This window comes from Esox lucius, chromosome 7, assembly GCF_011004845.1.
Source record: "Esox lucius isolate fEsoLuc1 chromosome 7, fEsoLuc1.pri, whole genome shotgun sequence".
Taxonomy (NCBI): domain Eukaryota; kingdom Metazoa; phylum Chordata; class Actinopteri; order Esociformes; family Esocidae; genus Esox; species Esox lucius.
In genome coordinates, this window is record NC_047575.1 from 13738764 (window position 1) to 13754516 (window position 15753).

Here is a 15753-nt window from a genome sequence, read left to right on the forward strand (position 1 = left end):
ATAATGGTTATGATTCTCTTGGCCTTGCAAATTAACTACACTTGGAGGAAGAAGAACCCTTTGCTGCTGGCATTAATTAATGGCCTTCCTGTGTGTGTGAAGTGTGAATGTGCGTGTGTGTGAGTCCGTCTGCCCAGGGAACCACGGTCAAAATGGCCTCGTGGGGCCTACCCCTCATTCTCCTGCCTCGCGAAAAAGCGCTGCATCGATCCCTGTGAAATCGCTAGAGCTGGTAGTACCTTGTCTCTGTCAGGGCTCCAGGACGACCTGGGAGAGAGGTGTTTTCCACTTCACCCACCCTACCCCCTTTATTCGCAGTTCTACTCCACTCACTCCTGAAAAATTCTCCCATTATACCCAGCTACAGTGGGGAGAACAAGTATTTGATACATTACCGATTTTGCAGGTTTTCCCACTTACAAAGCATGTAGAAGTCTGTAATTTTGATCATAGGTACTCTTCAAATGTGAGTGACGGAATCTAAAACAAAAATCCAGAAAATCACATTGTATGATTTTTATATAATCCCATTTGCATTTTAGTATTTGATACATCAGAAAAGCAGAACTTAATATTTGGTACAGAAACCTTACAGTGCAATTACAGAGATCATATGTTTCCTGTAGTTCTTGACCAGGTTTAAACACACTGCAGCAGGGATTTTGGCCCACTCCTCCATACAGACCTTCTCCAGATCCTTCAGGTTTTGGGGCTGTTGCTGGGCAATACGGACTTTCAGCTCCCTCCAAAGATTTTCTATTGGGTTCAGGTCTGGAGACTGGCTAGGCCACTCCAGGACCTTGAGATGCTTCTTACGAAGCCACTCCTTAGTTGCCATGGCTGTGTGTTTTGGGTCGTTGTCATGCTAGAAGACCCAGCCACGACCCATCTTCAATGCTCTTACTGAGGGAAGGAGGTTGTTGGCCGAGATCTCGCAATACATGGCCCCATCCATCCTCCCCTCAATACGCTGCAGTCGTCCTGTCCCCTTTCCACCTCCATGCTTCATGGTTGGGATGGTGTTCTTGGGGTTGTACTCATCCTTCTTCTTCCTCCAAACACGACGAGTGGAGTTTAGACCAAAAAGCTCTATTTTTGTCTCATCAGACCACATGACCTTGTCCCAATCCTCCTCTGGATCATCCAGATGGTCATTGGCAAACTTCAGACGGGCCTGGACATGTGCTGGCTTGAGCAGGGGGACCTTGCGTGTGCTGCAGGATTTTAATTCATGACAGCGTAGTGTGTTACTAATGGTTTTCTTTGATACTGTGGTCCCAGCTCTCTTCAGGTCATTGACCAGGTCCTGCCGTGTAGTTCTGAGCTGATCCCTCACCTTCCTCATGATCATTGATGCCCCAAGAGGTGAGATCTTGCATGGAGCCCCAGACCAAGGGAGATTGACCGTCATCTTGAACTTCTTCCATTTTCTTATAATTGCGCCAACAGTTGTTGCCTTCTCACCAAGCTGCTTGCCTATTGTTTTGTAGCCCATCCCATTCTTGTGCAGGTCTACAATTATATCCCTGATTTCCTTACACAGCTCTTTGGTCTCGGCCATTGTGGAGAAGTTGGAGTCTGTTTGATTGAGTGTGTGGACAGGTGTCTTTTATACAGGTAACGAGTACAAACAGGTGCAGTTAATACAGGTAATGAGTGGAGAACAGGAGGGCTTCTTAAAGAAAAACTAACAGGTCTGTGAGAGCCGGAATTCTTACTGGTTGGTAGGTGATCAAATACTTACGTCATGCAGTAAAATGCAAATGAATTATATAAAAATCATACAATGTGATTTTCTTGATTTTTGTTTTAGATTCAGTCTCTCACAGTTGAAATGTACCTATGATAAAAATTACAAATCTCTACATGCTTTGTAAGTAGGAAAACCCGAAAAATCGGCAGTGTATCAAATACTTGTTCTCCCCACTGTACCTCGTCGCTGGAGAAGATGAGTTCGAAAAGCTGGAGCTCTGGCATTCTGAATCAGAGTTCTGTTTAGCTGATTCACAGCTTCCTGAAAGGACTGCCTGAGTCTGCATGTCATCCTGTCAATCTATCACTTCTGCTCTCTTTGGAATAATACATTTTCACCTTGACATTTCATACACCTCACAGGGAACAAATGGTCCCAACACACGCCGACACTGGACCTCTGTCTGGCGCTGAGAGACTCTTCCGACTCCAGGTGAAAAGTGAGAGATCTACTGTCAGTCTATGGAGGATTGTTCATCATGCTTATCTTCATATCTGGGGACTCTGGATCATGATCGATGGGTCTCTCCCTCCCCATGTTGGGAATCCCTGGTGAGACCATACTCTACTCTAATGATGACACCTCCTGCTACATTGTGGGGAAAAAAACATTCCACTTCCCCCAAAAGGCGCCTGCAGACTACGTTTGATTTGCTCCCAGCTGTACCCGACCAGGCAAAGCAAACATCTGTGCCTGACACACTTTTGCTTGACAAACGAGAAAAGTGTCAACGCTACCGTTTGTCCCTCATATGATACATTAGCAACAATATGAAAGTGTAACGTAGCATTTAGACATTTACAGTAATGGTAAAAGCATCTCAATTATTGTAAGATGAATAGAGATATATAAATGTTTATGTTTTCACAGAGAATCTCATTTGACTTCCTCAACTATGGTTTTTGGTACAGTATGTCATATACAAATGTGAATGAACGGATGGAAATAAGCACTTCATTGAAGAATTGTTTCCATAGTTTCCCACCCTACTACGTTTAGTAGTGTTGCCCAATCGCAAGGAGCACAGACGTTGGCAAAATTAACTTTGGCTTGCTGCAAAAGAGGATTTGTGGGCGAACATATGAAATTAAAGCCGAACACCAAAGTGGACCGAAACGTCACAAAATGTTGTCATGCCGCATGATTTGGTTTGGCTGGTAAGCATATGGACAGCTTCAGGAAGATCCCTCTGGGAGAGAAGGGAGGTCGACAAGATGTGACGGCGTACAAACAAGCTTTTAAATATTATGAAAGGTTACTGAGTGAACCTGGTGTCAACCAAGGGGACATTCCAAAGTCAAATGCAGCCGAACGAATTGGTGACCTTTCGTCAAGGTCAACATAAAATATCCCACATTTTCTGAACCTCAGGGTATACGTGGCTAGTGTTATATCTGCTGAAGTCTGACTATGCAAGCACATACAGATATTTCGCAAAGCTAAGGTCATAGGATCAGAAAAGCCATTACATTTTTACAGGTTTGCTATTATCCTCAAAGCAAAGTCAAGGCTAACGGTATTACTATCCAACAAAGGCTCTTCCCTGCAATTCTCTTCCTAGGATTCAGATGTCCTGTCATGGGCCTAGAGCACAAAATCTCTGAGTTGTAACAACGCACAGCAATTAGTTCAATAGAACCTCACTGTAATTAGGGTTGTCAACAGTGAATTGCAGAAACACTCTGAATCGCACTGTGCTACTCTCTGAGCACACAATTAATTTACTGCCAGCCAGAATTGCGATGCATATTGAAATGGAAAGAATATCAGGGTAACTATGATGGTAATTAACCACAACCCTGACTGCAAACATAGTCTCAGTGAGGATTGGGTAGGTAGTCTTAATGTTTGGCTAGCTTAGTGGGCTGTGTGGTTGACCAGCTCAGTGGGTTTTATTGTGTTACTGTGCATCAGGATGTTGTAGCTTAGAAACCTGGAATAGTGCTGTATTTATTTGTCATCTTGAGTGACATATTTGTCCTTTACTATAGCACTTCATTCAAAACAAAAAAAAACTGCTCTCTCCAACAAGATTCCCCTTCTATACAGAAGAGCAGCTGAATTATAGAGTAAGACATTATTCACTGATTCAAACAGGAGCGATCAGGGTAAAGTACAGCAGTTCATGTTGCACACTAAAGAAAATAGTAGAAATCACAGGATGAACAAGTACACAAGTCAACCAGAGCTCTAAAGAGGAAACATTCCTTTGGCTAGTGGTATAATATGCACATAATGACGTGAGAGCCAAGGACAGGAATTGCTGAATTCAGTCTATTCCATAACTGTTGTCCGCTTCGGTGAACTGCAGGTGTAAGAGTGGACTTCACATCAACCCCTTTCACAATGGACAACTTCTGAACTGTGCAAAAGGTCAGAGCAAAAAGGTCACCAAAAATGGCACCTTGAATCAGTGTTTGAAAAGGAGATTCATACCAGAAATGACTTGATTTGCAGTATTATGTTGAACTACAGTAATTTCTGGATAGAATTAACACTACGGTCCTCTGGACATCTGCTTGGCAGGTGCTTTTCCTTACACAAATCACACAGAGAGGTAAAACGATTACACTGAAAGCAAAGAAAACACCCTAGCCTCCCTCTCACCAGTTAACACTGTGAAACCTCACTCAACAAGAAATAAACAGAAGAGGAGATTAGAAGAAGCTCCTCGAATCTAAAACCAGGCTGAGCTCAGCTCAAGCACACGCCACGTCAATTATGAGGTGGCCGAGCAGCTAACAGAGCATGAAATGTCCAGTTACAAAATGTGTCAGTCACCGCTGTGGCCAAATGAGCGGCGTCATGGGAACCAACACTCCCCAACCCATGTCCTCCGTGCCCAGTGCTCCCCTCCCTGCATGGTCTCATTAGGCCCTACCGACATCCCACAAAACGCCCAGAGGTGTGTCAATCAAGAGGCAAGCTGGAAAACAGCAGAGACAGTTTCCCTGAACAGACTTTGACTTTATTTCCATCTGTGTCAAGGTTAAACATTCACACAGCCAATCAGTGCGGCACCTAACAGCCAAGCCAAACCCTCTTTCACTGTTACTCTCCCACTACAGTTGTACATCAGCTGTTAGCTAAATGTGGTGCACAAAGCACTTCACACTTCTGAGACGTATGTTCTGGAGAACACTCTCTCAGTCTCTAATACTTAACATGCTGCATGTTTTCTGCCATAATTCTTTAGCACGTCTCAACCAACTCTTTTGCAGGTTCACAAACAGTTAGAGAGTTAGTGTGTTGTTTCTGTGTCCACCGCTCCCGTTGGTAATGGTGATTATAAAACATGAACAGTATGCTAGGGCTTTATGCTTCAGAGTGTACAAACATCATTAAAATGGACCCCTGGGCTCCAATTAGACAAAACTCCTAGGAAAAAGGCAGCAGTGGTTAATATTCTTTTTCGCCACTTTGCAGGACTTTAAAAAGCCACTGAAAATCTGTGGACACAGAGATGCTTGACATCATTTAGAGTATGAGAATGTTATTCAACCTGAATCTGTGTGAATGGAAAATAACTACTGTTCAACCAGCGAAGACTCCACCAGTGGCAGCCCAACTGTCATAGGTAAATATACATACAACGCATCTTCTATATTAGTTAGGCATTAGAAACAGAGTAAATGCATACTTGCATAGACATGCTCCTGTCAAGAATTAAGCAGTTATCTAGCTTAAATAAGCAGTTAGCTAGCTATAGCTCCTGGCATGATGGTCGTTTGGTTGGTAGCCTAGTTAACACCCAGTCACATCTCAATTTTAAGTCTAAACTAACTATGGTATTGGACGCATTAACTTATTTCAGAATGAAAGCAAAATGGGTAGCTCGTGTTGCTTTGTAAAATTATGCTATCTATCCCTAGTTAGATAAATTGTTTTCACTTATTGCATCAGCCTACTGGTTCTCCAAGGGAATATTTGGCGAGCTGGCTGGTTGTTGTAATCTAACTGGTTATCTGTATTTTTGGTATCTTACAAGCAAAAAAAAAAAAGAAAAAAGGGTCTGACAGAAAATATATAATTTATACACCAAACTCCATTTAACATAGAACTTTCACCTCTAGTACCGAATGGACTGCCATGAAGAATTCAGTCAAAAGCCACTTTACATGTCTATTAAACAATGAACTTTCCCGGGACAAGAGTACATACAAAAATCATTACTAGGAGGCCAGCGGACTCAATGATATCTGTCATTGTATGATTGTGTTGTCAGTCCTTTATACATACTCACACATCATGATCAATTACAGATGCCATATCTTAAATTAATCAATCATTTAATCCTTTAAACATACTCACACATCATGATCAATTACAGATGCCATATCTTAATTTAATCAATCATTTAATCCTTTAAACATACTCACACATCATGATCAATTACAGATGCCATATCTTAATTCAATCATCCTTCTGTTGTAGGGATTTTCCTGCCGGGCAAGTTCTAGTCTATTCAAGGTTTGAAAGTTGAATTTGTCCTAAGGGAAATTGTATCAACTACTAAAAAATATAAATTAATTATAATCCACATAACAATTCACATTTCCTGTTGTTGCATGTTTATTTTTGTGCTGCGTGCGACTGGCTGAAATTAAAACATGGCATGATGTTTCTGAGTAGAAAACGTGTCACAATTATCGGCAGTGTTGGTATTTCAATTTTAACACTGTTTGTTGAGGTAAGAGGTATTTTTCCTTTCTTCTCTTTCTCTCTCTCATCTCTTATGATATACTCATTACCACAGCACACAACTGGAACAAAAAACATTGATTTCATTAATAAGCATAAATCTGCCTGAACTTAGAAGACTGAATGTCAATCAATCTGTTTTACAATGCTTTTACATCTGTATGCTTTATTGAGTCTGTCTTAACATTCAGTGAAGATGCTTGGTTTTGATCCTCCACATAAGCAAATTAGAATACCTCAGAGACCGACGTGCAGGTCAGTGATAAGACAGAAGAAAGCAAAAGGCACTTTGCGTGGTCACGTAACAGAGGTACATAAATCTCCTTGGATCGTAGAAACCCATTGAACAGTCAATAGGCAATGCTTCCATCATGGCACATACTCCATATTCCCTTTAAAAACTGGAGATTTACTAATACTTGTATATCACCGCAGTCTTTAAAATGAAAATATGCACAAATATAACCTGTCTTTATAGAAATGTATTTTTGTACAGTAAGTAACAAATCAAATTCAGAGTTATAATATTAGATATGTAAACAGTAACTTGTACAGTAGGATACACAGTAGACTTGATAGTAGACTATACATTACAATATACACTCACCTAAAGGATTATTAGGAACACCTGTTCAATTTCTCATTAATGCAATTATCTAATCAACCAATCACATGGCAGTTGCTTCAATGCATTTAGGGGTGTGATCCTGGTAAAGACAATCTCCTGAACTCCAAACTGAATGTCAGAATGGGAAAGAAAGGTGATTTAAGCAATTTTTAGCATGGCATGGTTATTGGTGCCAGTAACATTTACAGACAATTATGGAGACTATATAGAATATACAGTAGAACACACAGCAAGACAACTAAATATATATGTGTTTTTCTCACCACCCTAATTGTGTGAAGTCCAATTTGCACTTGTGGCTTTGCTTCATCGCATAAATGTACCAGTAGGTTTGGGAAAGTTGAAGACAGAGACAATGTCTTTTCAAAAGCACATCTGCTTCTCACCACACGGCATGCCAAACCAGGACATTGCCTTGAATTTGCGCGCCGGGAAAAGAGCACAATCTCTGACCAACAACGTCTGAGCTTGCAGCAACCAGAACTATCCCAAGCAGTTGCCACGGGTGATGATGAAAGGCAGCCGGCCCGACCAACCCTAGACAGCTGAGTCAATGTACACCAGGCTTTGATAAACCTCCAGGCCTGTCAGATTGCCAAGATCTGGATTTGAACTCCTGGCCACAATGACGCAGCTAAACTGCAAAGCAGTGACTTTGCCTCTACACCATTTGGGAAAGAAATGCTGCGTTTAAATTAATGACACCCTTTCTAAACTCTTCTCCTCCGCAGAGAAGGAAAGCTGAGGAGATAAAGGGCACCTCTGCCTATTGCAAACCCCCGCCCCTTGCAGTAGATCTCAACGCCCACCCACCGCTTCATACTGTTGACCCTGGTGAGGTGTCATTTGCAGGTGGCTAAATCAACTGCAGAGAATCTAGCACACACCGAGAGAGGCAACAAAACGCACCATCCCTCCAATTACGTGCCATTCCAAGGCAGCTCTCTATAGGTCACCTCAGGACCTCCATGTGCAACAATTACTCACAGGCAGCAATTAATAGCCGTCTCCAATTGTGTATTACGTCAGCAAGCTAAAATGACAAGAAGTCCATGCCTGCCCATAAACCATCGAAACCCCCTCATCTGCCCCCACAGTCGTCTTAACAGCCTTGGCTAACCCCGCCTCCTCTGCCTGGCCTGTGACTATTCATCCCCCTCACAAGGTAAATACATCACCATCGTCTCTGTAACAGGGCTTTGCCAACAGGCACCCAAATAGAGTGCCTTTTATATCTCTGAATGTGCAATTAAATCCTCACCCCCGGCGCCCCTATATTGAGTGCTGGTCCTGGGCCAGGGGTGACTGAGGGGCCCTGTTGGGGACAGAGACAGGGTGCTGGTCTGGGGACAGGGGATGACTGAGGGGCCCTGGTGGGGACAGAGACAGGGTGCTGGTCTGGGGACAGGGGATGACTGAGGAGCCCTGGTGGGGACAGAGACAGGGTGCTGGTCTGGGGACAGGGGATGACTGAGGGGCCCTGGTGGGGACAGAGACAGGGTGCTGGTCTGGGGACAGGGGATGACTGAGGGGCCCTGTTGGGGACAGAGACAGGGTGCTGGTCTGGGGACAGGGGATGACTGAGGGGCCCTGGTGGGGACAGAGACAGGGTGCTGGTCTGGGGACAGGGGATGACTGAGGAGCCCTGGTGGGGACAGAGACAGGGTGCTGGTCTGGGGACAGGGGATGACTGAGGGGCCCTGGTGGGGACAGAGACAGGGTGCTGGTCTGGGGACAGGGGATGACTGAGGGGCCCTGTTGGGGACAGAGACAGGGTGCTGGTCTGGGGACAGGGGATGACTGAGGGGCCCTGGTGGGGACAGAGACAGGGTGCTGGTCTGGGGACAGGGGATGACTGAGGGGCCCTGGTGGGGACAGAGACAGGGTGCTGGTCCCGGGCCAGAGGATGACTGAGGGGCCCTGGTGGGGACAGAGACAGGGTGCTGGTCCTGGGGACAGGGGATGACTGAGGGGCCCTGGTGGGGACAGAGACAGGGTGCTGGTCTGGGGACAGGGGATGACTGAGGGGCCCTGGTGGGGACAGAGACAGGGTGCTGGTCTGGGGACAGGGGATGACTGAGGGGCCCTGGTGGGGACAGAGACAGGGTGCTGGTCTGGGGACAGGGGATGACTGAGGGGCCCTGGTGGGGACAGAGACAGGGTGCTGGTCTGGGGACAGGGGATGACTGAGGGGCCCTGGTGGGGACAGAGACAGGGTGCTGGTCTGGGGACAGGGGATGACTGAGGGGCCCTGGTGGGGACAGAGACAGGGTGCTGGTCTGGGGACAGGGGATGACTGAGGGGCCCTGTTGGGGACAGAGACAGGGTGCTGGTCTGGGGACAGGGGATGACTGAGGGGCCCTGTTGGGGACAGAGACAGGGTGCAGGTCTGGGGCCAGGGGTGACTGAGGGGCCCTGGTGGGGACAGAGAGAGGGAGTTGGAGCCAGTCTGAAGGGGTTCCCCGGCAGTGCACCACAGGACTAATCCCAGGGCACCAAACTGCTACAGCAGACTGCCACAGAAGGATGGAAATGTCGCTGAGAGGTCAAGTGGAACTTAAAATAACCCAGAGAGACAGGGACGGTGGGAGGAAGAAAGACCGTGTGAGAACCTGTTATACCTTGTAACATAGAGATGGGCTGTAAGTAATTATGTAGACACACATCAAATGTTGATAGTGCTCTATAATATACTGTATAAGAACTTTATAATAGATGTTTTACTGTTATGTACCGAAAGAAAAGCGGCGATATTAATTGTAATTACTTATACTCTCAGAAAAGAATGTCCTTTACCGTTTTCAAACTGAATCGGAAAATAGAAGATAGATGTTCGGTGCAGAACATATATGCAGTGGCCCACTCAGTACTTGAAAAAAGCGGGGGACTTTTTCTATTTTGAATGGAATCTGCCAAAATCAAGCTGCGCGCATAAAAAGAAAATCTGAAACCTCTAAACAGTTTGAGGGCCCAAAATGGAGCGTCAGTCACCCAGAGGGAGCCTCATCCATCCAGTCAACATGGAACATATGTGATTCAGCGTGCGGGCTGTAACTGCGGAGCACTTGCCACAGTACCACCTGTGTCCCCCCCCCCCATGCTGTCAGCCCAGCCATTCCCCCATAATGGATGGCGCTCCCTCAAGCACATCCATTACACGGGCACATCTGCAGAAACGTGACAGCACGACAGGCTGCTCACGGGGTTGCTGTTGCGCCCCGGATCATCTCGCCTCTTCTTCTAGCAAGCACCAACAGCCGAATAAAGACGGGCGTCTGTGATAAATGACAGAAACTAACCGGAGCCTATTTCTTCCCAGTCGACACCATCATTAAAATGGACATTATCCTTGGCAAACATGACAAGGGCACAGGACTGATCGTCTAAATAGGCGCAGGTGTCTTAATTGTAGGTGCGCAAACAGAAATTGCTTCACGGGCATTATTACGGATTGGAACAGTGCTGCGTCTGGGGGCAGGTGAGACAGCCAGACAGGTTGAGGAGAGACACGGTCGTGGAGGGATATTAGAGTGGGCTTCAACTGGCGTGAATGGAGACATGGCCAGTTCAAAACCAGGGTTAGGATGATTGCTGCTCTCCTCCCTGCTGCTGGCTTTACTTTGACAAACCAACCTGCAGTGCAGCATTCTATCTCCAACAGGCGGTGCATAATGTCAGAGGTGATGACTGCCTCCAGCCAATACCTGTCCTCGTGGAGACCAATCGAGACTAAATCAGACCAGTGATGGCCTGGCGGTGTGGCTGGGCTTAGAGCTACAACACACTACCTTTCAGACCTAGAAGACAACGACCAGCTTCTTTCCCTGGTGTGGCATATTGATCACCCCCTCCTCTCTCTCAGCACACTGCCTGCCATTGCCTCTATTGCACACATGGTTACTGCTGCAGAATCAGTATGTTAGGTTTTAGAGGATCTAGATCTGACTTTCTGAATGAAGTCGGACAACACTACTCGGAAGTTCACACAAATATCGTCTGTCATATTTTCTGGAGCTGTTTGTGACCAGACAAGAAAGGGGTTTAATTAAATGCTGCTTTGGAAAAAGAAAAGCAGACCCCATTGTCTGAATACACTAATATAAAACTCTGAGTCAAGATACAGACATTAAACCCTGTGTCAAGACAATAACATGAAGCCCTGTGTCAAGACAATAACATGAAGCCCTGTGTCAAGACAATAACATGAAGCCCTGTGATAATACATAAACATGAAGCCCTGTGTCAAGACAATAACATGAAGCCCTGTGTCAAGACAATAACATGAAGCCCTGTGTCAAGACAATAACATGAAGCCCTGTGTCAAGACAATAACATGAAGCCCTGTGTCAAGACAATAACATGAAGCCCTGTGTCAAGACAATAACATGAAGCCCTGTGTCAAGACAATAACATGAAGCCCTGTGTCAAGACACTTAGATGGAGCCCTGTGTCAAGACACTAACATGGAGCCCTGTGTCAATACACTAACATGGAGCCCTGTGTCAATACACTAACATGGAGCCCTGTGTCAATACACTAACATGGAGCCCTGTGTCAAGACACTAACATGAAGCCCTGTGTCAAGACACTTAGATGGAGCCCTGTGTCAAGACACTAACATGAAGCCCTGTGTCAAGACACTAACATGAAGCCCTGTGTCAAGACACTAACATGAAGCCCTGTGTCAAGACACTAACATGAAGCCCTGTGTCAAGACACTAACATGAAGCCCTGTGTCAATACACTAACATGAATCCCTGTGTCAATACACTAACATGGAGCCCTGTGTCAAGACACTAACATGAAGCCCTGTGTCAATACACTAACATGGAGCCCTGTGTCAATACACTAACATGAATCCCTGTGTCAAGACACTTAGATGGAGCCCTGTGTCAATACACTAACATGGTTGGCTAAGCAACAGACCCAGATGAAAATGCATAACCTAAGTACATTACAGTATTTTTAATTTTCACCAGGGCTTTGGTCTTATGTAAACAAAGGAAGGGAACACTGTTTTCTGTCTGGCTTAGAGGATGCCTATGCGTCAGCTGAGCTGGTAGAGCTGGATTCTATGGAAGTGTAATCAATATTGTAATAAGATCTGATTTATCACAGGCAGTTTGTGCATATATTATTCTTTAATTCATGAAAAAAATGCCCTCCCCATGAAATGCTTCTGTCTTTAAAGAGACAACTGGCAGCACGGTGAAGACCAATAACTTTTGTGTAAAGATCAGATTCTGAGAAACACAAGCATACAGTTTTAGATACCATTCTCTGTTCTCACAATGTCACCACAAAATATTGCCAAATAACTTTACCACAAAATGTCAATCCACAATTCTTAAATGGGTCAGACTCAACCCGCTTGGTACATATAAGGCTATGCAACAATGTGTTTTATTTTTGTTACAAAGAGTAAGGGTTTTGGCTTGATTGTGTCACCAGATAAGGTGTAGATTCAATGACGTGACTTTGTGTGTTAAAATAGTGTGCGTAAGGAAGCCATGTACCGTCAACACATCGTGGCAGTGATAAACATTTTGAGAAGTCCTGCTTTAACACCTCATTTATCAACCATACAACACTATGCAAATATGATACCAGGAAGATAAACAAATCATAAGCTGACTGGAATAATTGGTATGAGTTCTCTATAAAAGGTACATATATTTCTCTCTTTTTTTTTTAGATGCTTTGGTACTATTCATACAAGTATGTGGTAATAATTCACCACTCTTAAAACACCTTTTTTTTAATCTGACATTGTCTGAGTACAAAAAAACTTTTAATATCACTATGCTAATTTTTCCAAACTGAACTGCTGTCAACCATCACAAGTACATATTTGTTGATAAAGCAGGCTTGTACTGAACCAAAACCAAAAAAAAACTGTGTTGGCACAATATCATTGGCCAATGAGCAATTGTCTATGTGCCTGGAAAACATGGGGGAAACATATTCATGTGTGCAGTCATATCTGAAGATGGGGTGGTTGGACATAAGCCACTTATTGGGTCTTACAATGCTGTAGTTGCATACCTCATTCAGTTCCTCAATGAATTTGTGTGATAATATTGGGAAAAAGTTATTTGATCACCTGCTGATTTTGTACGTTTGCCCACTGACAAAGAAATGATCAGTCTATAATTTTAATGTTACGTTTTTTTTAACAGTGAGAGACAGAATAACAACAACAGTAACAATTACAAAAAAATATAGAAAAACGCATGTAAAAAAGTGTACATTGATTTGCATTTTAATTAGTGAAATAAGTATTTGATCCCCTCTCAATCAGAAGGATTTCTGGTGGCCTTTATACAGGTAGCTGATATTGGGAGCAAACTCTTAAACCATGGCCAAGACCAAAGAGCTGTCCAAGGATGTCAGGGACAAGATTGTAGGCCTACACAAGGCTGGAATGGGCTACAAGACCATCGCCAAGCAGCTTGGTGAGACGGTGACAACAGTTGGTGCGATTATTCGCAAATGGAAGAAACACAAAAGAACTGTCAATCTCCCTCGGTCTGGGGCTCCATGCAAGATCTCACCTCGTGAAGTTGCAATGATCATGAGAACGTTATCAGCCCAGAACTACACAGGAGTATCTTGTCAATGATCTCAAGGCAGCTGGGACCATAGTCACCAAGAAAACAATTGGTAACACACTACGCCGTGAAGGACTGAAATCCTGCAGCGCCCGCAAGGTCCCCCTGCTCAAGAAAGCACATGTACAGGCCAGTCTGAAGTTTGCCAATGAACATCTGAATGATTCAGAGGAGAACTGGGTGAAAGTGTTGTGGTCAGATGAGACCAGAATCAATCTCTTTGGCATCAACTCAACTCGCCGTGTTTGGAGGAGGAATGCTGCCTGTGACCCCAAGAACACCATCCCCACCGTCAAACATGGAGGTGGAAACATTATGCTTTGGGGGTGTTTTTCTGCTAAGGGGACAGGACAACTTCACCGCATAAAAGGGGACGATGGACGGGGCCATGTACCGTCAAATCTTGGGTGAGAACCTCCTTCCTTCAGCCAGGGCATTGAAAATTGGTCATGGATGGGTAATCCAGCATGACAATGACCCAAAACACACAGCCAAGGCAACCAAGGAGTGGCTCAAGAAGAAGCATATCTGCAAAGAGGAGTGGGACAAAATCCCTCCTGAGATGTATGCAAACCTGGTGGCCAACTACAAGAAACGTCTGACCTTTATGATTGCCAACAAGGGGTCAAATACTCATTTCACTCATTAAAATGAAAATCAATTTATAACATTTCTGACATGCGTTTTTCTGGATTATTTTTGTTGTTATTCTGTCTCTCACTGTTTAAATAAATCTACCATTAAAATGATAGACCGATAATTTGTTTGTCAGTGGGCAAACGTACAAAATCAGCAGGGGATCAAATAATTTTTTGCCTCACTGTATGTGCTCTCAACTTTTCTATTACCTGGTAAATATGCTAAGAACGAAGTATCCTGGTAAGTACTTATATTTACAGCAACTGCCTGGGAGCAATTACAGTTGTCTTGCTCAGAGGGTTTTCACCTTGTCGGCTTGGTTATTAGAACAAGCAACTTTTCAATTACTGGCACTATGCTGTTGACCACAAGGATTCCCTGCCAACCCAGTTAATCATGACTTCCTAGGCCTTGCCTTCTAGGTGATAATATCCACATTGACCCTCCACACTTCATTGCACTGAACAGAGCACCTCAAGATTTTCTAACAATGATAGCTAGCACTTTCCAAGCAACTCTTATCCGCCAACTGTTTTTAAGCATTAGCTTAAATGTCCACTTGGATATGTCATGCCGGATGTTGTTGTGGAAGGCAGTCACATTGAAGATTCAATTGACTCACATTATAATTAGGTGAAAATTATTTTAACAGAGATACCAATCCGTGCTATTATTCTTTTTTAACATTTACCCCCATTTTCTCCTCAATTTCACCCTTCGTGGGACACCTCAGCTAATCCTCCGACTATTCAAACCGTGGTATTGCAATGACACAGCTAACAGCATGGCAGCAACTGAAACACCATCCTATTGAGGGCCCAGTGGGATTCATTTTCATCATGTTACTCATGGCCTGTAGTTTCACTTTCCCAGGAAAAACAACTAAAAACTTACAAATCTATGCGTGAGCTATTTGACCATAACATTAATCAAAGAAAAACTATTTAGTTTAGCTACAAATAAATATATCTATACAGTATTTCATTTTGGTGCAAAAGAGACTGGAGCAAAAATAACAGCAAATGAAAACATTGCTGAACTTCTCCTTTAATGCAGTCTGGAATAGCCAAAAAGTCCTTGATGGAAATGTTCCATCTTTGATTGCAAAGGAAAAACGGACAGGACGTTTAATAATCCATCCAAATTCAAATGTTATTCTCAGCCTCGGGAGAATCACAGTCACATCAAATGAACTAATAATAAGAGATCCAGCTGGGAAAATAATGGAGTTTCATCACTCTTTTAACGTGAAAACTACAGCATGAAATTCACAACCAAATTAGCTTCTCTACCCAGAGCTACCTTAATTATCAACCCGAGTCCCTGTGGACAAACGTCATTACCAAATGAAGAGCCAGATTTTGATTAAGGGCTATATGTCAAGCGATCCAAAACCAATGTCTTGACGAGGAGATTGAGTG

The 15753-nt window shown here is 44.0% G+C and overlaps 1 protein-coding gene across 4 annotated transcripts in view; it reads right to left on the bottom strand.

Moving 5' to 3' along the window:
- gabra3 (gamma-aminobutyric acid type A receptor subunit alpha3) overlaps positions 1-15753 on the bottom strand; it is a 158029-nt gene that overhangs the window by 30302 nt on the left and 111974 nt on the right. The gene's annotated exons all lie outside the window — the stretch shown is intronic.